Consider the following 27,615-nt stretch of genomic DNA (forward strand, 5'->3'; position numbering starts at 1 on the left):
TAAGTTTTTCATTTATTTTTTATACTTAGTTGGAATACTTTTTATAAAGAGACACCTCTCCATCTACAACTGGGCTTCCTGGTTAGAGAGCTCATATAGGAAAAGCAAAATAAATGAATGATTCATTGCTTTTATTTACTAGTTTTATTATAACAAATAGATTTACTATACCTTTCCAAAAACAATTACTTTTAACATCATTATAAACTCACAGATATAAACATATTTCTTGGATTTAATTCATTGCAATTATTATTCTTACTGAAGATCAAATTATTCCATTTTATCCCATAGTAACCTCTTCAAATAGGCTAAGTCCTTTTATCATAATATAGTTACTTTTTATTGTTTTCTTTCTATGTTTATAGAAAGATGTTCTAGGCTCCTCTGATGCCTGTTCTAGGATCCTCTGATCCAAGATCTGGAATCAGTCACTTATTCAAAAAAGTGGATTTTGTTTGAAGCAAATTATATTACAAGGATGTTATATATAACAAGGATGCTCATTGCTCCTGGATTAGTCAGGCTGTTTGTTTCAAAAGAGCTAGAAAATCTACATATAGAATTTTTAAAGATAAAATACTTCATATATTCCCAATCTCTTCCACACTCAGAATCTTAGTTCTCAAAGATTAAGGAGGCAATAAATCAGATATCTCACAAGAATTAATTTACATAATAGCACATTACAAACACAGTGTCAAAATGACAGTATAGCATTATTAATATTAATTTGAATACTAAAACTCATTTTTATTTATAGTTTTCTATTCTCTCCACATTTTTAATAATTGTACCATATCTCCATTGTCATTTATACTTCTTTCCCTCAGTAACCATATACTTAGTATTTATTACCCATCTTTATGTCAATGTCCTTCTAGTCATGTTAGTTCTGTACACATTATTATTCAATTGAGTTATTATATTGCTAAAAGTTGATAGTAGTTTGTTTTTTCCTTAGTAAATAGAAATTCATTTTGTGTTTTCTGAAGTTGATATTCCTTGCCTCAAAATATTATTTTCTGGAATATATTAAATATGTTAGTTCATTTTCAGCTATCAAAAACAGCTGTTGAAAATCTGATGTTAATATAGTTTTATTTCTCTTTTATGTGATGTGATATTTTCCCTAAATAATTCCTTTTGTTTAAAATTCAGTAATTATATTAGAATATATCTTTAAAATGGTCATTCTGGGTCAGTGATCCCAGATACACAAAGTTTTCTTCAATATGTAGTTTAAAATACATATTTTTTTAATTTATGAAGTTTTTTTGAATTAAGTTTTTAATATTTGATTTGGTTTTCTTCTTAGAGACTCCTATTGTCTGTATGTTGGACTTTATTAGCCTTTGAAAATTTCACTTGGATCATTTTAAGATTTCCTATTTATTTATTTTATTTTATTTTTTTTAGGTTTTGGATTGGCATTCTTTTCATCTATTTGTCTTGAGGCAGCATCTGTTGTGTTTATTTTCTCTTAGAATTCTTCTAATTTCATTTCTTGTAGTTTCAATTCTTTTCAGAATTGTGACAACTTGTGTCTGAATTTCTCTTTTCTACTTTATGTTATTGTTTCATTTATTATATAAATTTCTTAATGTCCTTTGATTTGGTATGAAGTAGTAGACTTTATTTTTATTTGTTTTTGAGCATTCTACCTAGCGACCTACCATTTTCTGTGTGATGATATTCTTTTTTATTCTCCTTTTTTTATGGTTTTTTTTTTTTTTTTTTTTTTTGAGAGAGAACACTCGCAAGTAGTGGAGAGGCAGAGGGAGAGGGACAGTGAAAATATTTCTGTCTCTCTCTCAAAAATAAATAAGCATTTAAAAAAATTAAAGAGTCAGAGGCTTAACTGAGCCACCCAGACATCCCCCTCTCTTTTTTGTCCTTATAATAGTTTTGTATAAAATGTAACTTTGATTGTGTTTTTTTTTGCTTATTTTTTGAAATATTGGTTATCTTTAACTTTTAGAAGAAACTGTGGTTCAAGAGTTTTTCTAACTTTCTAGTGCCTTCTTGTGTTCTTTTGGGCTAGTGTTTAAATATGGTGACTTTTTGACTTGTCCTGACTGTTTCTCTTCAGCACTTTTACCTGAGATCTTCTCTTTCTTTCTTCCCATTAGCCCCATCCTGCTCAATTTGAAACCACTGCCAAAAGTTACTCCTTAATCGGGGGCTAAAGGAACTGGAAATGTCACTTCACGAAGTTTCAGGAATTCCTGCTTTGTCTTTCCTGACTTTACTGTAGAACCCCTGCACTCACTCGTTACTGGGCTGGGGGAAAAATCCTCACAGTTCAAGTAATAGTCTCAAATTGACCTTTTGTCCTACAATGACTATTTGATAGCCATTTTGAGTTTTTCTGATTCTCAGAACCAGCAGAGTCTCCTTCTACTTCTTCCCACATCAATGTTGACATTTCACAAACTATTATGCTGGTGTTTTAGGCCCACCTGTTGGTATTTGGGGGTTCATGAAGATGCCACATCACCTAGGTTTATTGTGAATGTAATTGTTCCATCTGTTTTATATGGGAATTCACTCCCTTCTCCCAGAAGTTCCTATGTTGCATCTTGTTATGCGAACACTAAAATCAGGATCTTAAGGTGGTGGCTCTGGGAAGTAAACATAATGCAGGCACAAGACTCAGTAAAGAAAAATTAACTCTTAAAGCATTCATGACTACTAGTAAAAATACTAGAAATGACGGCCACTAAAAACGAACACGTGAACATGGGAATGCATTTCAGCTGTAATTACACTTTTATAATAATAACTCTTCTTTTGTTATGGTGGCTTCACTATAGGATATGCAGGAATGAAATTTAATGCCCAATTTAGGCCAATAAAGGACTGTGGAGAAACAGAAAACCTTTCTTTACAACTAGAATTCACCTTCCTGAATGCTTATAAAAAATTCCTCTCCCTTCCAGCCTTGCCTCATGAGTGTGTGTGTGTGTGTGTGTGTGTGTGTGTGTGTGTGTGTGTTGGAAAGAGTGATTAATATGGATTTTCAGAAAATATGATGGAATCCATGTATCACCAGGGGGAATGCAGAATGCAGTCTCTACGTGGGAGAGAATAGAGTAGCGTAGTCAGTCCTTTTCTCTGATCTATGGGCTTAAAGAGAAAGATGGAGAAATCCATTGTTTACAGTACAGGCTATTGGAAGTGATTGTAACACGTCAGGATTAATATAAAGAGATAGACAAGGTGAGGTTAATGTGAGTAACTTCCTCTGTATGAATTCGCTGCAGGAAAAATTTAATTCTTAACTAACCACATCTCCATATTGCCTTTCAGTAGCAGCTACTGAGGCTAGAAGGAATGGACTGGCCATTCTGGGCTGGTAATAGACTGAAGGTCCCCCCACCCCCAAATCCATATGCTGAAATCCCAATCGGTAATATTTGGAGGAGGAGCCTTTGGGAGGTGACGAAGTCTAAGCATGTAGCTGTCATGAGTGAGATGAGTGCCCTTATAAAAGACACCCCAGAAAGATCCTTTCTGCCATGTGAGGACGTGAAGAAAAGAAAGATAGCCATTTATGATCTGGCAAGCGGGCCCTCATGAGACACTAAATCTGCTAGCACTTTGATGCTGGACTTTCCAGCCTCCAGAACTGTGAGAAATAAATGTGTGTTGTTTAAGCCACCTAGCCAGGGGTGGTTTGTTATAGCAGCCTAAATGGACTAAGACAGGGCTGGAACTTTTTGTTGCTGTCCACAATTTATCACCACACTGGGATGCATGAGAAGTCCCCCACTGAATGAAGACTGAAAACAAGTGACAGCACCATATAGTAAGGAGAATCAGACATCCGAAAGACCTGAAAGAGTCTCCTGAAGGTTTGTATAATTTGTAGAAAATTCAAGACAGATGTTTACATAGTGATTTGTATCACCTGTTTATCACGGTGACTGTGTACAAGGTTAAGAAGTTCACATCTGGTCACATGGCCCATAATTGCTGAATATTTACTTGGATAAGTAATGGGGACAGAAACAAAAAGGTGAATTATGGTGAGTCATGTCCAGGTCTGCTGTACGTCTTAGCTTTTGCAAAAAAAATAGTACATGGACACATATACCTGTCTGTAATACCACAAGGAATTTAGTTACATGGTATTCATACATCCTTGATTATTTATGTGTCACTTCCTATAGTCTAATGATATAAAAGGTACAAGTCCATGGGTTTCTTTGCTCATTCAACCTTGATTGAGTGGATTAACTAAAGTAACTAGAGAAATACTGGGAGCTGTTTGCTTACTTTTAATTGCCTTCTTATATCACAAGTTCTTTGCAATTTTGTTTTCATGCTAGGCAGTAAAACAAAGTGAAAGCTATTTAATCTGATTCAGAGTCACCATTTTTGCCAGGCTCTGAACTCTGACAAGCCTCGTAGTGCAGCCTCGTTTAATTGGCATCAACTGTTTATTTGCCTATTTATCCCACAATACAAATTCTACTCAGGAATCACTTTTGGTTCATTCATTACCATATTCTGAGATCCTTGTATCATCCTCAATAAGTGTGGAATAAATGAATAAAGTGTGTCTATCAGATATATAAGAAACAGGTTTATAGATGAAGAACCTCCAAAACCCTATATCATATATCCCTAATGATTTATTATCAATAAAATAGAAAGTTAAAGGGAATAAGATTGCTGTAATGGGAAATTTGAGATATACTACCAGACAAAAACAAGTGTTTCTATAGGTTGTGTGTATTGTATAGAAAGCCATGGAATCATGAATTCTGTGAATTGAAAAACAAACAAACAAACAAACAAATGAAATGTGGAAATAAGGAATCAGTATGATTTCCCAGTACTACATAGTGGTGTATTTCTCAGTACTACATATACAGTATACATGGTAAGAGAAAAATCCATGTTTCTAGATTTCTAATTTAGAAGGATTGGTGGAAGCACCTAGTATACAAAAGCTGTAAGTTTCCTGAAAAGATGTACTCAACCTGAAACATTCACAGTTGAGTAGACGATACACATCAATTTAAAGATGTCTTCATGATAATTACCATTATGGAATTGTAATAGGAGACAGAACGTGAATTTTGGCTGTACTAATTATTTTACCAACTAGTTTAAAGCTTTAGAATGATGATTAAAATGTTTTCCTTTTTTTTTTTTTTCTCGTATGGACTCTCTGAATGCAGCTCTGAACTCAGTGTTTTTTTTCTAATCTTTTTCATTAGTTTAACAGAAACAAAAATCTTGAATCCCTAAAAATTTTTGCAGTTATTCTCTGAGTTAAACAGTGTTTCCTCAATTTCGGATATAGGTGAATAAAATATTTGAAAAATCATTCAGAGCAATTCTGAAGAAATGCTCAAGTGAATTTTATACCCACAACAGAACCAGAAACGATAAGTCAAAATTTATACTGGGCCAAATGCTTTTAATTACCTTCCAGATGTAATTATGCATATACACAGATGGCAGGTAAGGCAGCTCTGTTATATGAAAGAAGGTGCAGGAATAATTGCTATAGTTTAAACAACAAAAGTAAGTTGTTTTACATAAAAAATGATAGGATAAGAGACGTAGTGAATTCTATACCTAGTCTAGAAGGAGGGGATCTGATTGCCGTTGCAGCCTCCAAATCACAAAACTGTGATAAACAATAGTGAATGAATGGTGGAGAGCACATCTGAATAGCTGCTTGTAATTGCAGAGTGATGCAACCTGTCTTTTTGAAGGTCTTGGAAAACAGCTGAAACATTCAGATAAACGATGTTTAGATGATGGAAAAGCTGAGCAACAAGCATTGCTGAACACCTAAAATATATGCAGGCACGCTTTCAGAAGTGCTGTTCTAAACAGGAGCAGCCATCAAAACCTGGAGGTAAAGCTGGGAACTCTTTGGCTCCCATTTTATCAGGGGGCGGAAGACCATAAAATAATGAATGATGCTTTGTATTTTCCTAATCAATATATTTGCTTTTTCTACCACGTTTCAATTTATACTTATCTTGGATTATCACGAAACAAGAGATTTGAGATTTTTGTTTTAGGTTGACTTAGTCTATTTGAAAAAAAAATTCACTGAATTATAACGCATTTGAATGTTGACAGGATGCCAAGAAAGAGACGATGAAAAATCAATTAAAAGCACTTTCAAAATAAGACCTTAATAATGTTAAGATAATAATAATGTTAATTATGAAGATGAATAATGTTAATGTTCTTAAGAACATTAATGTTAATTATTAATGCTAATTATAACATTAATGTTAGCATCCTGAAGAACATTTTTTAAAGGCTAAGAATGTGCACTCTACCTAACCCAATTTCTAATGGAACGCAAATTTCTCCTAATCATTTAAAAAGTCTCCAAATTTTCATAAATGCATCAGAATTTCAATTACATGGGAGAAATGAAAGATTACCTTGAGCAAGGATTAAATATGACCAAATCTTTGTAATATTATTTAATTTGATTTAGTTGGTATATCTAATTACTTAACAAACAAAATAGTAACTATTAAAAACAGTTATTTAGTGGCAATCATCAAATATTTCTACTTAAATCATTAGGACTATATGAATCAAATAATTTTAACCTAAATACATACTTTGGTAAGTAAAAATACATATTATCTACCATGTAGGAAAGAAAGCTTCCATCCTCTAAAATCAGAGTAGAATTCATAAGTTATGTCATATCACTTATGCAGAGTATCAAATGTGACACATTTCTTGTAATTTCCTGAATTAAGTGAGTTAAGCACCTTTGTTACTATACTTGCTTGTACTTTTGGGTCAATCAGTATACACAGATAGCTTGCCTAAGTGGAACATAAAATTATAGTATTGTAAATAGAGAAGACACTCTTCAATTATTTCAATTGGTAATTAATGACCATACTTCTTTATATGTATGTACCATACTTCTATGTATGAATTATATGTATACAAGGAGAATAACTTTAACATATTATTGTTAAAGACCATAGTGATTTTTAAATTCATCTAACATAGTTTTCTTAAGCAACTTCAAACTCCCTCCACCAATTTTCTAATCCTCTTTTTCTTTTTTCAGTTAGTTCAGAGGTTGGCAAACTCTTTTTCTGTAAAAGGCCAGACGGTCGTATTTTAGGCTCTGTGGGGCATAAGTTCTCAGATGCAACTGCAGTCAAGCTTCCTTATTTGCCAATTCTGTATTCACGAATTTGCCTACTTACTAAAATTTACTTGTAACCCTCAGATCAATATTTTCCCACTTTGCAGACAACGTAGAGAGTGGCAATGACTTTGTCACCCAACACACACATTCTTGACTGAAGTTGAACAGGCAATTCTCTGCCTTCTGGTCTCAATTGTCATGATGTCAACAAGCATCCTTTATGTGGTATTTTTAGTGCTATGGTTTTTGCATCTTTGTGACTTTTGTTAGTGAGTTTGTTGTTTAAATTGGCTCCTAAGCATAGTGCTGAATTGCTGTCTGGTGTTCTTAAGCGGAAGAGGATTGTGATGTGTTAGGGAGAAAATAAATGTGTTAGATAAGCTTCTTTCAAACATGAGTTGTAGTGCTGTTAGCCACGAGCTCAATTTTAATGAATCAACAATATGTATTAAATATAGTATCTTTAACAGAAACACACGTAAAACAAATGTATATATTAATCAGTTGATGAAAATGTGTGACCAGAGGCTCGCAGGAAACTAACCCTGTATATCTTCTAGAAGAAATGGTTCAGTATTGGCTAATCTGGGGTTTGTGGTGACAGACAACAATGCTGCTGTTGTAATGAGAAAGCAGCCACAGACAATCCTTAAACAAATTGGTGTGGCTATGTTCCAGTATGACTTTATTTATAAAATCAGGCAGCCTGATGAATTTGGCCATGGGCTATGGTTTACCAACCCATGAATAAATACGACGAATTCCTGAATGCTAATTATATAAGGCATCATACTGGGCATAAGGAATTATACAATATTTAAACAGATGTATTTTTATAAATTAATAGAAATGACAAGCCATATACCTACATTTTTCTGGAACAAAAGTGCCACTAGAATGGTGCACACAGAGGAAAATAACATAACTTTTGACTGAAGGAAACTGAAGTATATTCTCTTTCAAGCTAATACTTAAGTTTGGAGGAAGGGTCCAAGGGAGAACAGACAAGAGACCAGGAATTATTCCGTTTATTAGATGAATATTTTGTGTGTCAGTCTGAGTACTCCCAGAAGCATGTGCCAAGACAGAATTGTGTAAGGATTTTATTAGGTAAAACAAAGGTGAGGGGAAATATGGAGGGATCTGAAGAAGTCAGGGAGGGCAAGTTCAACCCTGAGTGACGGAGAAGAGGAAGATCACTATGCAGTCTACGGCCAATGTCAACCTCAGAGGAATCTTGTGTCTCTCAAGAAGAAGCTGCTGTGGCCAGCGATTGGCTTGGGAGCAGTCCCTGGGAAGCTGGCCTCAGCACAAATGGTGCAATAGCTATGACGTGTGTGCACTTACTCTTCTGGGCGGGGCGGGGGGGGCACTAACGGCCCCCACAGATTGTGATCTGAACAATTTTTAATCAGTCTTATAAATATGCATTAAAATATTTATTTATGAACGTTTAAAAATGCAGCTGTATTAGTTGTCACTATTTGGTATACTAGATATTGAAGTCTGGGGAAACAGTTTGAATCCCAGATACCCCATATATTGTCTTATGTAAAATTTTTAATGTCCCTGACTCATACCTTCCTAATTTGCAAAATGATAAGTATCTCAGTCTCATGTATTGGTTGTGAGGAGTAAACAGGACAATGCGTGTAAATTCAGCACTACATGAGCTAAGTATGCTCGGCTCATAGAGAGAGCAAAAAATGATAATACCCTCCGGATTTTAAATTTAACAAAAAGTGCATTCTAAAGTTTTGAAAGCTTATTTTATTCTCAACAAAGGAAACGTATTTAACTTTAGATAATTTTTAGAACTAAACATGTTAGTTCATTTTTACTAATATCAGTGTCCATGAAATATTATATCCTGATTGCTCTGTTACAAGGGTTTGCTGAATGATTTGTAAAAGTAATTTAAAAAGCAAGCAATTATAAAGTTATCTGTCACAGAAGTTCATTTTGTCTGTGTAACTCATAAAAGTTAGTATGGCTTTATCACGGACTTTTTCCACAGGCGTTATGAAAACATTTTCATATTGTCAACAAAATAACTGTTGCATGAGAAATTATTACTTAGCATACCTATCCATTAACTAAAGTGCACACCTAAAAACCATTAAGAAATGAAGGGAATGTAACAAAGTCTTACTAAATTGATTTTTAATCTGGTTAGATTCCTAGGTTATTATTCTTCACAATTACAGTTACTAAATTACATATTTCAATAATTTTTCATTAGTATATTCAAAACATGCCATGCATAAAAATGTTGACTGTGCAAGGGTATACAACTTAAATTAAATATAAGCATTCTTGAAAAATAATGAAGCCCTTCAGATTTCCTTTGGTAATTTAAAACATATTTTTATACAGTGAAAACAAAATAATAACAAAAGAACCTATTCGATCAAATATGACCAGAAAAGTTTCTTTTAATGTTCTACTTGAATAAAATATAATAAAACTGTGTGCCCAGAATCAAGACCTTGATTATTTTATGTTTAATATCCCCTTTAGTTTGGGAGGTAGAGAGCATAGAACCAATTCTTAGTGAGGATATGTCCTTACAAACACATTTCCTTTTCTAGTAACTATTCTTTGAGATGTCCTTATCCTGGGTAATATATTCTTCACCAGATATATGTATTCTTTCATGTCCAGAACAAGACTAATTTATCGTATATCATGTGCAAAGATGTGTGATAACCCACATAGAACATCAAGAATGTCTTAAGTTTCAAAGAACTGACCATATAGTAGAGGATATAACTAAAATTCAATCTAGAATTAACCAGTATTAGATACCATCCATTTAGATAGAAGAGTAGTGTGGATGATAACATAGAATCATTCACCAGTAAATATTTATTGAGAATCTCTTGTGGTCCAGGAGTGGTCTAAGAACTTGGATATGGTAGCTGATAAAACAATAAATCTTTGCCTTCATGCTTTTCCTTCTCATAGGAGAACACAAACAAAAAAACAAATCAACGGAATTATCTATAAGCTTATCTATACTATGAGACACTGTCACATATTGAAAAAGAGCACAGACACTGGAGACATCCTGCAAGGGTTTGAATCTCAGCTCTGCCGCTTTATAGCTCTGTGGTCTCTGGCCAATTCTTAACATCGCTATGCTTCAAGTTTTCCAGTCTAAAATAGGGAAAATAAAACTACCACCCAGTGTTGTTAATGGGGATTAAATGAGTTCCTGGAATAGTGTATGGAACATAATGTGATAGAAATGCCTGCTATTATTATTAATACCATTTGTCAGATAGATATAAGAGCTGAGGGAAGAGGGATTAAAGAGTTTAAGGTGACTGTAGGGGGAGTTTGAGATTATTTGTAGAGGATGGTCAAGGAAGACCTCTCTGATTAGAGGATACTTGAGTGGAATTCTCAAACAGATCATGAAAGATGGCTTGATATCTGGGAGGAGATTGTTCAGGCAGAGGGGAGAGCATGTGCAAAGGCCTGTAAACCACTGTAAAGATTTGGCTTTTACTGTCATCGATATGGTAAAACAGCAGAGAGATTTTGGCAGAGTATAACATGATCCAACTTATATTTTAAACAGATCACACTGACTGCTCTCTGAGTAGGAGATCAAGGGTCAAAAGAAGAAGACCTATTTAGAAAAAATTACAATAATCTGGGAGATAGGACAGTGGATTGGACCAGAGTGGTACCAGCAATGATACAAAACAAACAAACAAACAACAACAACAACAACAAAAAACAGTTGACGTTGAATTATATTTTGTAGGTAGATCTGATGGGACTTTTTGACAGATAATATCTGGGTTATAAAAAAGAAGTGAAGATGCCTCCCAAGTTTTTATCCTGAGAAACTATAGAACAGAATTGCCATTTACCAGGAAAGGAAAATTGGTGGATGGACCAATGTTTTGAGCCCTGAGCAAATATAAATCAGGGAAAAGAACACATCTTACTTAGTTTAGCAAAAACATGGATTGAAAAAGGGAAGTAGAAGACATACTGTCTATGTATGGCCAAGTTTATGGGAGTCTTAAGCTTAAGCCAAGGATTTTCTTTGCTGTTCTTTTTCCAGCTCTTTAAGGCATAAGGTTAGGTTGTGTATCTGAGATCTTTCTTCCTTCTTTAGGAAGGCCTGAATTGCTATATACTTTCCTCTGATGACCGTCTTTGATGCATCCCAGAGCTTTTGGGTTGTGTTATCATTTTCATTGACTTCCATATAGTTTTTATTTTCCTCTTTAACTTCTTAATTAGCCCATTCATTCTTTAGTAGGATGTTCTTCAGTCTCCAAGTATTTGTTACCTTTCCAAATTTTTTCTTGTGGTTGATTTTGAGTTTCATAGTGTTGTGGTCTGAAAATATGCATGGTATGATCTCTATATTTTTGTACTTGCTGACGGCTGATTTGTGTCCCAGTATGTGGTCTATTCTGGAGAATGTTCTGTGCACTGGAGAAGAATGTATATTCTGCTGCTTTAGGATGAAATGTTCTGAATATATCTGTTAAGTCCATCTGGTTCAGTGTGTCATTCAAAGCTCTTATTTCCTTGTTGATTTTTTGATTAGATAATCTGTCCATTGTTGTGAGTAGGGTGTTGACATCTCCTACTATTATGCTATTACTATCAATGAGTTTCTTTATGTTTGTGATTAATTGATTTATATATTTGGGTGCTCCACATTTGGCACATAAATGTTTACAATTGTTAGGTCTTCTTGGTGGATAGACCCCTTAATTATGATATAATGCTCTTGTTCATCTCTTGATACAGTCTATTTTAAAGTCTAGATTGTCTGATATAAGTATGGCTACTCTGGCTTTCTTTTGTTGACCATTAGCATGATAGATGGTTCTCCATCCCCTTACTTTCAATCTGAAGGTGGCTTTAGGTCTAAAGTGGGTCTCTTATAAACAGAATACAGATGGATCGTGTTCTCTTATCCATTCTGTTACCCTGTGTCTTTTGATTGGAGCATTGAGTCCATTGACGTTTAGAGTGAGTACTGAAAGATAGGAATTTATTGCCATTACGTTGCTTGTAGAGTTGGAGTTTCTAGTGATGTTCTCTGGTCCTTTCTCATCTTTGTTGCTTTTGGTATTTATTTGTTTGTTTGTTTGTTTGTTTGTTTGTTTCATCTTTTCTCTCCTCAGAGAGTCCCCCTTAAAATGTCTTGCAGGGCTGGTTTAGTGGTCACAAACTCCTTTAAGTTTTGTTTGTCTGGGAAACTTTTTATCTCTCCTTCTATTTTGAATGACAGCCTTGCTGGATAAAGAATTCTTGGCTGCATATTTTTATGATTCAGGACACTGAATATATCTTGCCACTCCTTTCTGGCCTTCCAAGTTTCTGTGGATAGGTCTGCTGCAAACCTGATCTGTCTTCCCTTGTAGGTTAAGGACTTTTTTCCCTTGCTGCTTTCATGATTCTCTCCTTGCCTGAGTACTTTGTGAATTTGACTATGATATGCCTTGTTGGTGGTCGGTTTTTGTTGAATCTAATGGGAGTCGTCTGTGCTTCCTGGATTTTGATGTCTGTGTCTTCCCTCAGGTTAGGAAAGTTTTCTGCTATGATTTGCTCACATAACCCTTCTTCCCCCATTTCTCTCTCTTCCTCTTCTGGGACCCCTATGATTCTGATGTTGATCCTTTTTAATGAGTCACTGATTTCTCTAATTCTTAAATCGTGCTCTTTTGCCTTAATCTCCCTCTTGTTTTCTGCTTCATTATTCTCCATAAGTTTGTCTTCTATATCCCTGATTCTCTGTTCTGCCTCATCCATCATTGCCGCCACAGCATCCATTCATGATTGCAGCTCAGTTATAGCATTTTTTTATTTCATCCTGACTAGTTTTTACTTCTTTTATCTCCACAGAAAGGGATTATAATCTATTTTCGACTCTAGCTAGTATTCTTATTATCATGATTCAAAATTCTCGTTCAGACATCTTACTTGTATCAGTGTTGGTTAAGTCCCTGGCTGTCGTTTCTTCCTGCTCTTTCTTTTGGGTGAATTCCTTCATTTCATCATTTTGAAGGGAGAAAAGGAATTAAAGAGGTAGAAAAAATTAAAATTAAAAAAAAATTAAAAAATAAACACACACACACACAAAATCGAATAAATGATGCTGGATCCTAGGTGTGTTTTGGTGTGGGTGTTGAAAGTGGCTTGATAGATTAGAGAAAAAAGGGGAAAGAAGAAAAAAAAAGAAATCATTTGAAAATTTGAAAAAAATGAATACACTGCAGTAGACTAAAATGAAATGATGGAAGTGAACTAGAATTTGAAAAAATAACACAAAAGCAAAAAATATAGTAGAAAAAAATTAAAGAAAAATATTTTTAATAAAAATTAAAAATAAAAATGAATTTTCTCTTTCTATATTTAAGAAAAAGAAAATAAATGAAAAAGAAAAAGGGAAAAAGGAAATCATTTGAAACCTTGAAAAAATGAGTATACTGAAGTAGACTAAAATAAAATGATGGAAATAAAATAGAATTTGAAAAAATTTACCCGAAAGTAAAACATATAGTAAAAAAATATTAAGAAAAGTATTTTTAATAAAAATTGAAAATAAAAATGAATTTTCTCTTTATTCAAGAAAAAGAAAAGAAATGAAACAGAAGAAAAAAGAAAAAGAAAAAAAGAAAGAAAATTGAATAGATGGGCCTGCTAACAGACTGAAATACGTCTGCAATTACTTCTTTTTCCCCTAGAAGTGAGACTATGAAGTGCTTTATAGTCCATAAACTAAGCAGGCGGTGAGACTTCTGTTCTTGAAGGCGGAGGTTGGCCCAGGTGGGTGTCGCTTAGTGTAATGGCTCCGCTCTCCACCAGATGGCGCTGCTAGCCCACTGGGGTGGGATTGTTGTGGCCCTTGTAGGTGCGTGTGCGCATGTACAGAAGCGGTGAAAACGGTGTCACTCAGCTATGCAGTCTCCAGCCTTGGAACTGTCGCACACCCCTCCTTTGTCTTCAGCTTTCGTCCACCCCCAACTTTTACCCTGTCTGTGACCAAGCCCCAGGTAGTACCTCTCTCCTGAGTTTTGTCTCAGATGCAGCTGTTTTCCTCGGCCCCTCACTTCTGACGGACTTCAGCTTTGACCCGTTCAGCCCCTCTGCAGAGGGTCTCACTGAGCAACGGCTGAATGCCGGCTGCACCCAGGAAAGTTCATGGGACCGTGCTGCCGCCGATGCCCGGAGACTGCGGCCAGGTGCCGGCCCGCCCCAGAAAAACTTCACAACACACATCTGGCACCAGGCTTCACCCTCAACGACCTTGTTCCAGCACCAGTGAATGTGGCCGTTCTGTGGGGTGTGCTGGGCCCAGGTGGCCTCACAGCCTCTACCAAATGTCCTTCCAGCAGTGGAACCACTTCTCCCCTTGTGGCCGGAGAAACTCCCGGACCCCACTCTGCTCCTGGGGATTCACCCTTCCCGCCAGAGCACCACCAGGTATCGAGCTGCGGAGTTGCAGACTCTGCAACTCTCCCCCTGTTTACGGTCTTAATGGAATTTGAACCCTCTCCTCTCTCCTTTCTCCTTTCTCCCTTTTTAGCTCAGTCCCTGCGGCTGTTTCCAATTTTCCACTTTCACTCCAGCTGCCTTTGGGGAGGGAGGGGTGCTTTTCCCATATTCTTCCCCCCATCTCCGTCCTCTCTCTGCATGCAAAAGTGGCTCACTGCCCTCCGCGGCCTCTTGCTCCCCAAGTTCAGCTCTCCCTGTCTCATTCCTGTTGAATTCTGTGGTTCAGGTTGGGCAGATTGTTGTGTTAATCCTCAGATCCGTTTTCTAAGTGTGCAGGATGGTTTAGTGTTGGTCTGGCTGTGTTTCATGGACGCAAGACACACAAAAAACTTCCATGCTGTTCTGCCATCTTGGCTCCCTCCCCAGGGATTTTCTTTTGTAGGAGAATAGAAGCCTCTCAATCTTCCTTCCTTCCTTCCCCCCCAGCTCCCCTGCTTCCTTACTTTTTTCTTTCCATAGAAGATAATATTTGTTAACTTTTTCTCAGGACTTTGTAAATTGGAATCTTGAACTTATTACAAAATCAAGTATGACTTTCCATCTGAGGTAAAATTTGCCACTTGAACAAAACAGAAGCTATTATAAAAAGGTAGACTTTGTAAAAAACCCACTTGGGTTTTCTTCTTTGTTCTCCTCTAGTCAGAGTGTATAAAACACAGTGAAGAGTGCTTCTCTGCCACCACTTGTATCTTTCCCCACATCTGGCATCTACTTCTGATCTCTTAGAGTGTCACAGATAACATCTTAAAAATTTGTGAAGTATTTTGATTCCAACTCTCCATAAAGTATGTGCTCAGAAATATGTTATTCTTGAGTTTCTGGGATTTTTCCATTTAACTTTTCATTAAAATACTTTCAAAACATTTCAGTAAAACTCATTTTCATTTTAATACATAAAATCAAGTTTCCTTATGATTTTCTCATTATAAACATTTCTAAATGTTATTAATGAAAGTCACAGAAACATAATTTTAAAAATAAAAAGCCATCCTTTGAAAAATTAAAATCAGTTTATCATCAAGTAAGAAAGGTAGTGATATAATTTACCACACTATATTTAAAAAGGTGTGTGTCTTTTCTGGGTATATCTTTTAGAGAAAACATGACCTTAGAAACATAGGCAAAATCCTTTGTAAAAACAGTATTAATTAAAAAATCATAATATAAAAGGTTGATATTACAAATAAACTGATAGTATAGCTTTTTTCTTCTATTATCCTCTATTTACAACTTTTTTCTTTCTCTTATATGTAATGCTTTACCTTTGACTTAAATAATCAGTGAAATAAGTGGAATGAATGTATTACAAAGAGGTACCTGAATATCAATAGGTCTGTTCAGAAAATTGAAGGTTAAATTGATTGGTAAAACATAGGTCCAGAGTTCATATAATGATGTTACACATCAAATATAATTGCTCTATATTTAGTTACCAAAAATGTTTTCAGCTTGGACATAATGCTAATACCAAGTGAGTTTTATGGTAAGCTGGATCCAAGTCCTTCTCCTATTACCATACTAAGCCAGAGTAAAAAACTCTAATTAAGAAGAATCAGAACAGAGGTATAGTACAATATAGTGTGCAAATAGATCCATTCCTAAAATAATACAGAAGTGGTTATTATGTGATCACAGAGAGATGAGAAAAGTTGAAAATGGAAGGACAAGTGATCATTGAGTTTCCTAGTGCCCTCCCTATATATCACGTTGAGACTCTGGATTGGGTGCTAGATAATATAAGTATAGGAAGGCAGCATGGGAAAGATATGAGAATTTTTCAGAACTGGAGATACAATGGGGTTTCTTATTCCTCTTTACCAAAAAACCAAACCAAAACAAAACCAAACCCCCAAAAAACAAACAAAAAACAAAAGAACAAGTCCATTAGAGAATCTCTCATCAAGACAGAGAAGAGTGACTACGGTAAATTATAAATTATAAATTACAGTAAATCATGTGACTGGGCAACATTGTGACCTGGGACAGAAATTCCCTTATTCCTAATCCAGTGGCCGTTGTGGGTCATGTAAGAGATACAGAAATTTTCACCAGTCCCTTAGGGACAGACATAAACCAGCTTAAAGCTAAGAGTTGGTGTGCCTTCTGGAGATGTGATTGAACCTTATGGCAGATGCAGCAAGGTGGACATCCCCAAGGCCCTTACAGCTGATTTTCTGTGGGTGAGAATCTCAGTACAATTTCAGGAGGGGGCCCTGGTCAGCAGAGGAAGACTGTTGAACTTCCCTGGCAGCAACAAATGAGCATTGTGTCTTCAGAGAGAACAGTCTGTGGACTACTTGGTAGAGGAAGCAGAAGAAGAAGGGCCTGCCATTAAAGAAGAGGCAGCGAGAAGTCAGCAGGAGCCAGCAAAGGTTGTGCCAAAAAGCTAAGCACCTGAGGACGAAGGAGAGTGTGTTGAGAGAAAAAAAAATCCTGAAGGACAGAGTAGTTACAAAACCAAGAGAAACAAAAGTGAGACAAAATTTACAGAGAGAGAGAGAGAGAGAGATGGTTTCAACAGAAAGAACAGAATTACCTTGATGGAACATATTTAAGTGCCTCTCCAACCTCCAACCCCCTCAGTGAGAATGGGGCTCCAGAGGCAGATACAATCAGTTCTGGAAAGGAAAGGAAGTAGCATTTTGGGCACATCTGAGTTGCAATGCATAGACTTGGACAAACCCTTGCATGTAGCAAGGTCTCTTTGTAAAAACTGAAGTCAATTGAAAAATAAATTCTGACATCATTTTATCTTTTGCAAGACTAACAGCAGTACTCCTACTTATTTAGTTCAAGGATAGTTCAGTATTTTATTTAAAATACGTTTCTTCCATCTTTGCTCATGAGCCGCATTCTGTGTCAACAGCTATCATTTAAGATTTTGGCAGCGGGGCTCTTACTGCAAATTGACCTTCAATGAGTCATATTACCTCATCCAATTAGATTATAAGGCCATGAACAAGGGATGCTACTTTTTCGGGTGAACATATTTGATCCAAAAGTATCATGCATCTGTCTCCATGATAAGATAGACCAGTGGAGGGGTGCCTGAGTGGCTCAATCAGGTAAATGCTCAACCCTCAGTTTTCGCTTAGGTCATGATCTCACAGTATGTGAGATCCAGCCCCAAGACGGGTTCTGTGCTGACAACATGGAACCTGCTTGGGATTCTGTCTCTCCTTGTCTCTTCCCCTTCCCCTGCTTGTGCACTCATGCTCTTTTTCTCTCTCAAAATAAACAAATAAACTTAAAAAAAAAAGCCCTGGAATTTCCAATAAAATTAGTCTTTATACTCTTTAGTTGAATCACCCTATTTTTTTTCTGGTAGGCACTAGCCTACTTAATTTGTGCTCTACATTAAATTGGATATTTATGATAATCTGAAGTTATTAAGGTTGTGATATTTCTGAATTTTAATTTACCATGTTTTCCCTTGCCTGGATTTTACAGAAAATGTTGCATTTTTTTCTCTAAATTTGCCAGAGTTAAAAGAAATATCAAAAACAGAAGAGGAAAATTTTTCTAAAATGTGCTCAAATAGCACTATAAAATAACTATCCTTTTTTTTCAATATTTGACTCATCTACTGGACATGAAAAATAGAGTTCACAGTCTTCAACTAGCCTTAAGTAAGATCCTAGAGCCTTAATTCTACTACTTGAATGGTATTAAGAAAACTTGTGAAATGTATGGATTACATTTATTTATAGTCTCTTATCTAAATATATATTATAATTTGTAAGGCAAATGAAATAGATAAATTTGATCTATCTCAGCAAATTAACAGATTAGTTAAAATATTCTATAATCATTACTCTAAACTTGCCTGTTGCGTTAATTGACCTTAAAACATTCCGATTGAATGATATACTGCTTGTAGATATAGAAGACACACCAAAGAAGAGATCCCACTATCTTGAGTAAGGACTGCTCTTTGAATGTAGATGAATGATAATGGAGGAATAATTACATGATCTCACAGAATCATTAATCAAATTTGAAAGCAAGTTCACCCTCAACAATGCTCTGTAAACACTCTGAAAATGAAGTTTTCAAATTAATTCTGTCAATGTTGGCTGGCATGCCCTAACATAATTACTTCAAATTATCATGTTTGTGTGTGCATGTGTCTCCTGGTAAACTTCTCTGGGGAAATTGCCTTTTGGAACCTTAGTCCTCCTTATAGCTGACATACTATATAAGGAACTTTTCTTCTCCCAGCCACTATACTATGCATGTATATATTACATGTATGTATACATTATGTATTAATGGCTTATTTTTGCATGGACAACTAGCCTCTTTAAATGTCTACAACATCCAGGGGTGCCTGGGTGGCTCAGTCAGTTAAGCATCTGACTTCGGCTCAAGTCATGATCTCACAGTTTGTGAGTTTGAGCCCCGCGTCAGGCTCTGTGCTGACAGCTCAGAGCCTAGAGCCTGCTTTGGATTCTATGTCTCCCTCTCTCTCTGCCCCTCCCATGCTCATGCTCTGTGTCTCTCTGTCTCAAAAATAAAAACATTAAAAAAATTAAAAAAAATTTAAATGTCTACAACATCCAGTTCATTTAATAGAAAAAGTTCTCCTTAGTGGCTCTTCCTTGGAGGCAGCCATTCCTTGCCATTCCTGTGGTCTTTCCTACTCTGTCTACATAAGGTAGACCCAGATTTTGAAGAACACACAGGCTGCAAATAGCTCCATCTCCCTTGCTGTATTGCCAACACCATGAACCATATTCTGACTGAGGTGGTAAAACACTGGAAACTTTTTCCCCTCCTTGACCATATTTTCTCTGCCCCCTTCCCATGCCCCTCCTTTAGAGCTATTATTGGCAGGAATAGCATTCCCTGTAAATTGGGTTCTCTGTGACAAGCACATTCATTTTGAAAAAATAAAATAAAAATGTGTTTCAGGTCCATCTTACTAATTAGAAAATTAGAGTAGGAAATTCGACATAGACTAAGAAAATGTGCATGGATACCTGTGTACATGTGCATGTACAATATGCACATTTTAGAGGACTAGGAAGTCAGAGATATCTGTGCGCAAAGACAAAATTTCAATTATTTGCTAATTAGGAAAAGTAGCAAATTTTCTGAGTCTCAGTTATCTATTAAAGAGATGTTCAGTGTCAACATTTTGGGTAGTTGTATTAAATATATAATAATAATAGTAATAATTAATATTTATTTAGCATTTACAACATGCAAGGCACTGGACTAAGTGTATTAGGTTGAACATCTCATTTTACCTCAAAATAAAATTCATACTGGGGCACCTGGGTGGCTCAGTCAGTTAAGCACCTGACTTCAGCTCAGGTCATGATCTCGTGGTTCGTGGGTTCAAGCCTCATGTTGAGCTTTGTGCTGACAGCTCAGAGCCTAGAGCCTGCTTCAGATTCTGTGTGTCCCTTTCTCTCTCTGCCCCTCCCCTGTTTGTGCTCTCTGTCTCTCAAAAATAAATAAATAAACATAAAAAATAAATAAAATTCATACTTAAGAAGAAAAAAATGAGCAACTTTTAGTAACTTGAAAACTCAATCTTTGTACAAGTTAGATCGAATTCTGATCTACTGAACACACAAAAGTAAATCAGTGACCACAGAATATTTTAGACTTTTCAGCAAGTGCCACTGGATATTATCTTAGACATGCAGTTCAATAACATATTTCAAGTCAACCAATATTCTTGACAGTTATCCTTCATGAAGTCTGTGACTATACCAACAAGATTTGCAAAAGCAGAGAGCATAGAAAATTGAAAAAAGAGATTCATTTTTATGGTTCTGACATATTACAAAACCTTGACCAGAAGGTCTCAAGAAAGTAATGGAGGATTTGCAATTTTAGAGTTTATTATCCAATTGAGAATCCTGTAGAGTATTTGATTAAGGAGAGAAGGCTGCATCTGAAAGGCAGAAAGCCCAGTGAAACAGGCAATAGGCTTCCAGTGTTGCCATATGCCTTGTAAACAATACTCTTTTATAGATTCTTGTATGACTTGCAGGATTAAGGATATAGTTTTCAAAATAACTATCATCTCTCCATGATATTTAACAACTATTTCAATCATTTCAATCTAAATTTCTAAAACTTAACTAACCTCTCATGGGAAATTTTAAAATATATGTTTGGCATGAAAATATATCAAAGTGATTTTTTAGTACCCACAGAGATTAGTCCATCAAAACTAAAATATCCTCTCTGTTAGCCACCAACTCCAAAAATAGAAAATTTGGCTTTTCAATATAAATTTGATATGTGAAAATTATCAGAACATAATTATTAAATGGATTAAAAGGAAAAATTTGGAAAGAGGGATGTTTCAAAAAAACATGTTACTTTTTTTTTTTTTTACAGAGCAGGCATAGACATGCCCTCTTACATAAACATTAGTAGTAAAAACTCCAAACGTCCATATAATGAAAGAACAGCGTTATTTCTTTTTTTTTTGCTTTTTAAAATATTTGTCTACTAAATACATCCCTCAAATCCAAGCAGTACTATTTTAAGTTTGATGATTTTCTTAGAGAAAGTGTGCAAACATGGAAACTTTAGTGCAATTCTCTTTCTTAAGGAGAATTACAATCTTTACCCATTATCTTTAAATACTAAAATGCAATTGGTTCAGCATGCCAAACAAGGCAGGCCAGCATGGTGGTAGTTCCTCACCCCATGCAAAGCAGTGTGATCACCTACTAACTCTCTAATCAGTTTACATTTTACATAAATCAATTATCTTCAGTTAAACACTCTAGGTTCTATTGTGAGATCTCCACGTGCTGGAGCTTATACTCATGTTATCTTGGAAGATCATCTTATTGAAACACTTAATTCAATTGACGTTGCTGACATTAACTTCAAATATAAGCAGCTTTCACAGACTAAAAAGAAAATCTTAGCCACTGTGTATGTTTTTGTGGGTACAGATAATTGTGTCATTGTCCATGGATAAAAAACTTGGGGAAGCATATGCTCATATACAGCCCTAACAAGATGAACATTTTTATAGTAACAATTTAATATATTTTAATCATCTATATTCAGTACTTCTAAAACTACATTTTAGAGAACAATATAATCTTGGCTCAATTCTTTTAAGTGGCAAGACTTTCCTTTAGGCATTTTTATATTCATTTATTTTCTCATACTTTTTCATACTTTCTGGTAAGTTTAATTTCGAGGAATGAAGAAAAGTAAAGATATCATTAAAATGTTCATTGAATAGGGATGCCGGGGTGGCTTAGTCAGTTAAGCATCCGACTTCAGCTCAGGTCATGATCTCACACTCTGTGAGTTCGAGCCCCGTGTCGGGCTCTGTGCTGACAGCTCAGAGCCTGGAGCCTGCTTCTGATTCTGTGTCTCATTCTCTGTCTCTACCCCTCCCCCGCTCATGCTCTGTCTCTCTCTCTGTCAAAAATACACAAACATTTAAAAAAATTTTTTTAAGTGTTCATTGAACAAATGTTTCTAAGCCTTTTCTTGAAATAATTAATGTTCACTTGAACTACAGTACAGTAGGGAGACCACATCTGAACAATTAGTATAATAGGGAGCAATTGAAATATGCATATAAAAACATATTGCATAAATGCAAATGTATTTCACTTTGTCAGCTGAGCAAGTCTAGAAGCAATGACACCCCAGTAACAGTGAGTACACTTAGTGCTCAGTTCTTGGATTATTACACATTCTCCATCAAAAAGAATCTGGGCTCCTCAGAGAAATGGCGGATTCAGGACCCAGGGAAATGTACAAAACGAGTCTGAAGCAACTCCCAGGCAGTGCCAGAAAGCAACGAGGTTTTTAAAAATAAGCAAACAAAAATTTCAGATACAGGAGACACCTATAAGCTTGCAATGTCCAAAACTGGAAAAAGTTGAGCAATAAACTAAATTAAGTATTATTGGGTTATAACCCAAAGTATAAAATAAGTATCTGTGAATCCATACTGGTACAAGAAAATAACTGAGGAAATAAGTAAATAAATAAGTGACAAATCTGCCATGCAGAAAATTTTCAAATAATATATATACACACTCCCCACTTCTTAACTGTGGTTGTGTATAGTGACTTCCTTTCAAAGAGTACGGTATGAAAAGGGGAAAGGAAAGGTGACTTTACAGTGGAGAAACCTGACATTTCTACCTCAGTCAGGGGATCAATATCAACAGTGGTAAGTTGTGTGGATAATATGTACCCTTGATATAATGTAATGAGAATGGCACGTTACCTCTGTGTTTTTCTTTCTCAAAACTCATAATCACAGTCTGATCCTCAGAAAAAACATCACACAAATTTTCCTTGAGGAATAGTCTAAGGTACACCTGACAACTACTCCTAAAACATTTTGCAGGCATCCAAAATAAGAAAATACTGATAAACTGTTGCAGGCAAGAGGAGCCCAAGGAAACAGTTAACAAAATGTAATGTGGCATCGTGGATGGGAACAGATGGAAAACATTAGGTAAAATTAAGAAAACATGAAGTATGGACTTTAGTTGATAAAAATATATTAATATTGATTAATTATAGTAAAGTTACCATCCTTTTTTAAATGTTTATTTATTTTGAGAGAGAGATTTAGAGAGTGGGTAGGGGAGTGGCGCAGAGAGAGAGAGAGAGAGAGAGAGAGAGAATCCCAAGCAGGCACACAGATGTCAGCAAGGAGCCTAACTTAGGCAGGGCTTGAACTCACCAACCATGAGATCATGACTTGAGCTGAAACCAGGAGTCAGACAGCTAACTGACTGAGTCACCCAGGTGCCCTAAGTTACCATCCTAATATAAGATGTTAATAGCAGAAACTGGATGTGTGGAAATACTAGAACTCTTTATATGATCCCTGTAATTTTTCTGTAAATCAAAATTATATTAAATTAAAAAACTGTATTTTAAAAAGATGACATGGTACATATCTTTTGTAAACAATAAGCAGTTTAGGTGAAGCGAAATGCAGCTCTGCTGTTTTTCATAAAAGCATTTTTAAGTATTGATCCAACCAGGGTCCTGGCTTAAGTAAGGATCCTCCTCTGTAGATTCTTCTCTTAACCGTTCAGCCGGGTTTGTATTTTCTTCCTGTTACTTCCACAATTCTTTGCATATACTTCTACTAGAAAACATATAACCTGACTAATGATATGCATTTACCTTTATCTCCCTCTGTGGATTTTACCACTTTAGGGAGTCAGTGAAATTGATTCATCTTTACACCTGCAAGCTTTAGCACAGTGCCTAACGTGCAAGAGAACAGAAACATTTGTTCAATGCCTGCATACATATGTAAATAAATGAATGAATATGTAAATGATGCCCTAAATCCAAATATGCTCATTGAAATCAAAGAATTGTTATCATTCACCAATATGTAATAAATTGCTACAGTGACTATTCATGTCTTCTGCTCATATCTTCACTGGATTATTTGTTTTTCGGATGTTGAGTTGGTAAGTTCTTTATAGATTTTGGATACTAACCCTTTATCCTATATGTTATTTGCAAATATCCTCTCCCCTTCCATATGTAAGGATGAATCATGGGAATCTACTCCCAAAACCAAGAGTACACTGTATACACTGTATGTTAGCTAACTTGACAATAAATTATATTTAGATAAACAAACAAATAAATAAATAGCTACAGTGAGGAAGAATACAGGGCTTCAAACTACTAGTAATTTTTGGCAAGTATGACTGCGACCTTAATTTATGAGCATTTTTATTGTCTATGGGTCAAACATAATGCAAATCTTAGTTGCTATACATAATTACAAAACTACTGAGAGTGACATTGATGTATGTAAGATAGTTTGTTTTGGCAGAATGTCCTTTTATAATTTGGCTATGATTGCGTTTTTAGCTTCATCTGCAATAATTCCAATAAACCCTTTCTTCCGGATATATAAAGCTGCTTTTTCCTTAAAACTGCATTCTATTTCATAGAATACACAGATACTTTCCCTCTGCCGGGAATGCTCCTACCATCTTCCCAGTTTGGAAATTTCCTATTCACATTTCAAAATTAACCTTGAGTTGGTGAATGTGAAAAGCACCATACGAGCTCTGACAAAAACATGTAGTAATCAGATATTTATGAATTTATTTCTAAGTGCAATTATGAAAGTCTATCTGTATCTTTTATGAGTCCAAAATTTCTGAGATGAAAGCATTCAGAAAAGCCCTAAGTTCTCTAATAAAATATATTGGAAAATAATCATTATGACTAAGAAATCTTTGGAAACAAATTGCAAATTTTTCTTTTCTGTTTGAAAAAAAATGTTTTATCTGTATTTGGGGGGTTACAAATAGGCTCTCAGCAATATGGTGAGCAAAAATTTATACTTTTTAACTCTCTTATATTGGTGTAAGAAAAGTTCTTATGGAAAATGAAATTTCCAAATGTTCAAGAGTTCAGTTGCTTTTTTTTTTTTTTTTTAATGCAGTCAGTTTGCACATTTTTTTCTTTGTGGAGGCCAAGTTTAAATTGCACTTGACTCTGATCTGGTCCATGTAGCAAAATTGTATTTCTTCTGATCAAAATCCACACTATTTTCTCAAATCTAAACTTGTATTGAAATGGAACTTTTTTACTTTAACTTAATCTGAACTTTAACATTTCCAAGCCTCAGTTTTCCAAAAGACCAACCTTGAAGAGGAAAATTGAAGTTTAGAGAATGAGGAATCTAAGATAAAATTAAAATCTCATAGTGGATTTATTCCTTATAAAAAGTTTTATATCTGATAGTATTTGACATGCTCTTTTTTGGGAAAATAGTTGTCATTCACTTATTCTGAAATCACCTATGATAGAAATGCTAAAACTGGCCTTAAGATTAACTATACCAGTAAAAACCCAGAAAAATACACTCTGTCTCATGTTAAATAGAATATCATAAGGCCAAAACCATATTTTAAAGCTCCTCAGACAGCCTTATAAATGGTAAAGATAAAGAGTTTCAAAATATTACTTATAACTAACAAAAACTAACATAAACATGAATGTATTATGTCAATATATACCTTTATAGCACTTATTATTGTGCATTTAATTAGGTGCTAATCCTCAATTTCTTAGGAGAGATTGTCAGTTCTTCTGAGTGGGAATCATACCTTATTCATCAATGTATATTCAGCAGCTAAATACTAATAACAACAATACCAATAACAATAATAATAATTGAAGTTAGGTTTTTTTAAGCTTACTGAACAGGCACTGTGTTCAGTCTACATTTCCATCATCCAATTTAATTCTTAAAGAGAACCCTATCAAGTAATTATATTAAATTCTCATTTACAGAGACATACCTGTGGATTTTTTTTAGGTTTATTTTTTGAGGGGGGAAGGGCAGAGAGAGAGAGCAAGACACAGAACCCAAAGCAGGCTCCAGGCTCTGAGCTCTCAGCACAGAGCCTGATAGGGGGCTCAAAATTAACAGACTTTGAGATCATGACTTGCGCTGAAGTGGGACGCTTAACCGACTGAGCCACTAGGTGCCCCAATGCCTATGGTTTTAGATTAAGCAGTTTGCCTACATCACACGACTAGAAAATGGAGGACCTCCTTTAAACCCAGAACCTTTACTGTAAAGCCCAAATTCTTAATTTTTACAGTATAACACAGTTTATTCATTCATTCAACTATAGATGGAAAATTTCCTATGTGTCAGGCACTATGAGGCCCAGAGATATCTCAATGAACAGGACAAAATCCTTATAGTCAGGCTCTTCATCACAGGAACTAGGAGGGAAGAAGACAATAAGTGAGTATATTAAGAAATATACGGGATGATATCAGAATAGCATGAACACATCATAACAATAGCTTTGAAAATAGGGGTGACATTATTCCCTAAAATGTAGACTAATATAGCATTTAAGCATAGCATTTAAGAAAATGAAAACTTGTAACAGATTGAAACATTTTAAGAAATTGATCCAAACTTTATGATCAAAACTACCAGGAAAGTTTTAGGGTGATGCAGAGTTTTAAAAACTTTTAAATGTTTAAAGTGATGTACAGTTTTGCTGTCTTTAAAGGAACTAATATTCTCTATATTATTGAAAACAAATAGTTTCCGAGATCAGAAAAGGCATGAAACCTCCTCGAGGACCTACTAACTAAAGCTACTAACTAAAACACCCATTGGAAAACCCAAGAAAAAGTTGAGAAATCAAAATTATAAATCAATTTCAGTGCTGAAACAGATGCAATGATTCTAAAGAAAATACTAATAATTGGAGCCAGGAACACATACACACACACACACACACACACACACACACACACACTCACTCATTCACCCACAGATGTATGTATATCTTTCCTGAACAATATAAAAGTATGTATCTGGGGAACACATTATGGCTAAATATTGAAAAGCTTTTATTTTATATCATATTAACAAATTAAAAGAGAAAATTAATATTACTTCAATAACAACAGAAAACTATTTATTAAAATTTAACAGAATAATTAATATTTATGTATGTCCAAGTTATATTTTAAATATTAGCAAGATTTGTATAACCTCCAAAAATAAATCTTTAATTCTTTAAAGGGAGACAAAAATCCCTTTTAGAAAACTAGGAGAAAATGAAATTTTCTATATGCTGATAAAAATATTAAAATATACAGAAAACATTATACTTCATTGTGAAACTGTAGAATTATTCTATTTAAAGTAAAGAAAATGAAAAAGTCACCATTTTACTAATAAGCTGAGCAAGCAAATTAGGATGTAATAGGAAAAATAGAGGTACAAAGATTAGAAATAGGAAGAAATAAATCTGTATAAATTTTAGAGGGCATAAATGTCTACGTAGAAAATAAAAGAGAACCTACAAGCTAACGGATTTAGAGAAAAAGTAAAAAGAATTACTGAGTTCAAACATCAATATATAGAAATTAAAAGTATTTCC

Source organism: Panthera tigris, chromosome F3, assembly GCF_018350195.1.
Source record: "Panthera tigris isolate Pti1 chromosome F3, P.tigris_Pti1_mat1.1, whole genome shotgun sequence".
Taxonomy (NCBI): Eukaryota; Metazoa; Chordata; class Mammalia; order Carnivora; family Felidae; genus Panthera; species Panthera tigris.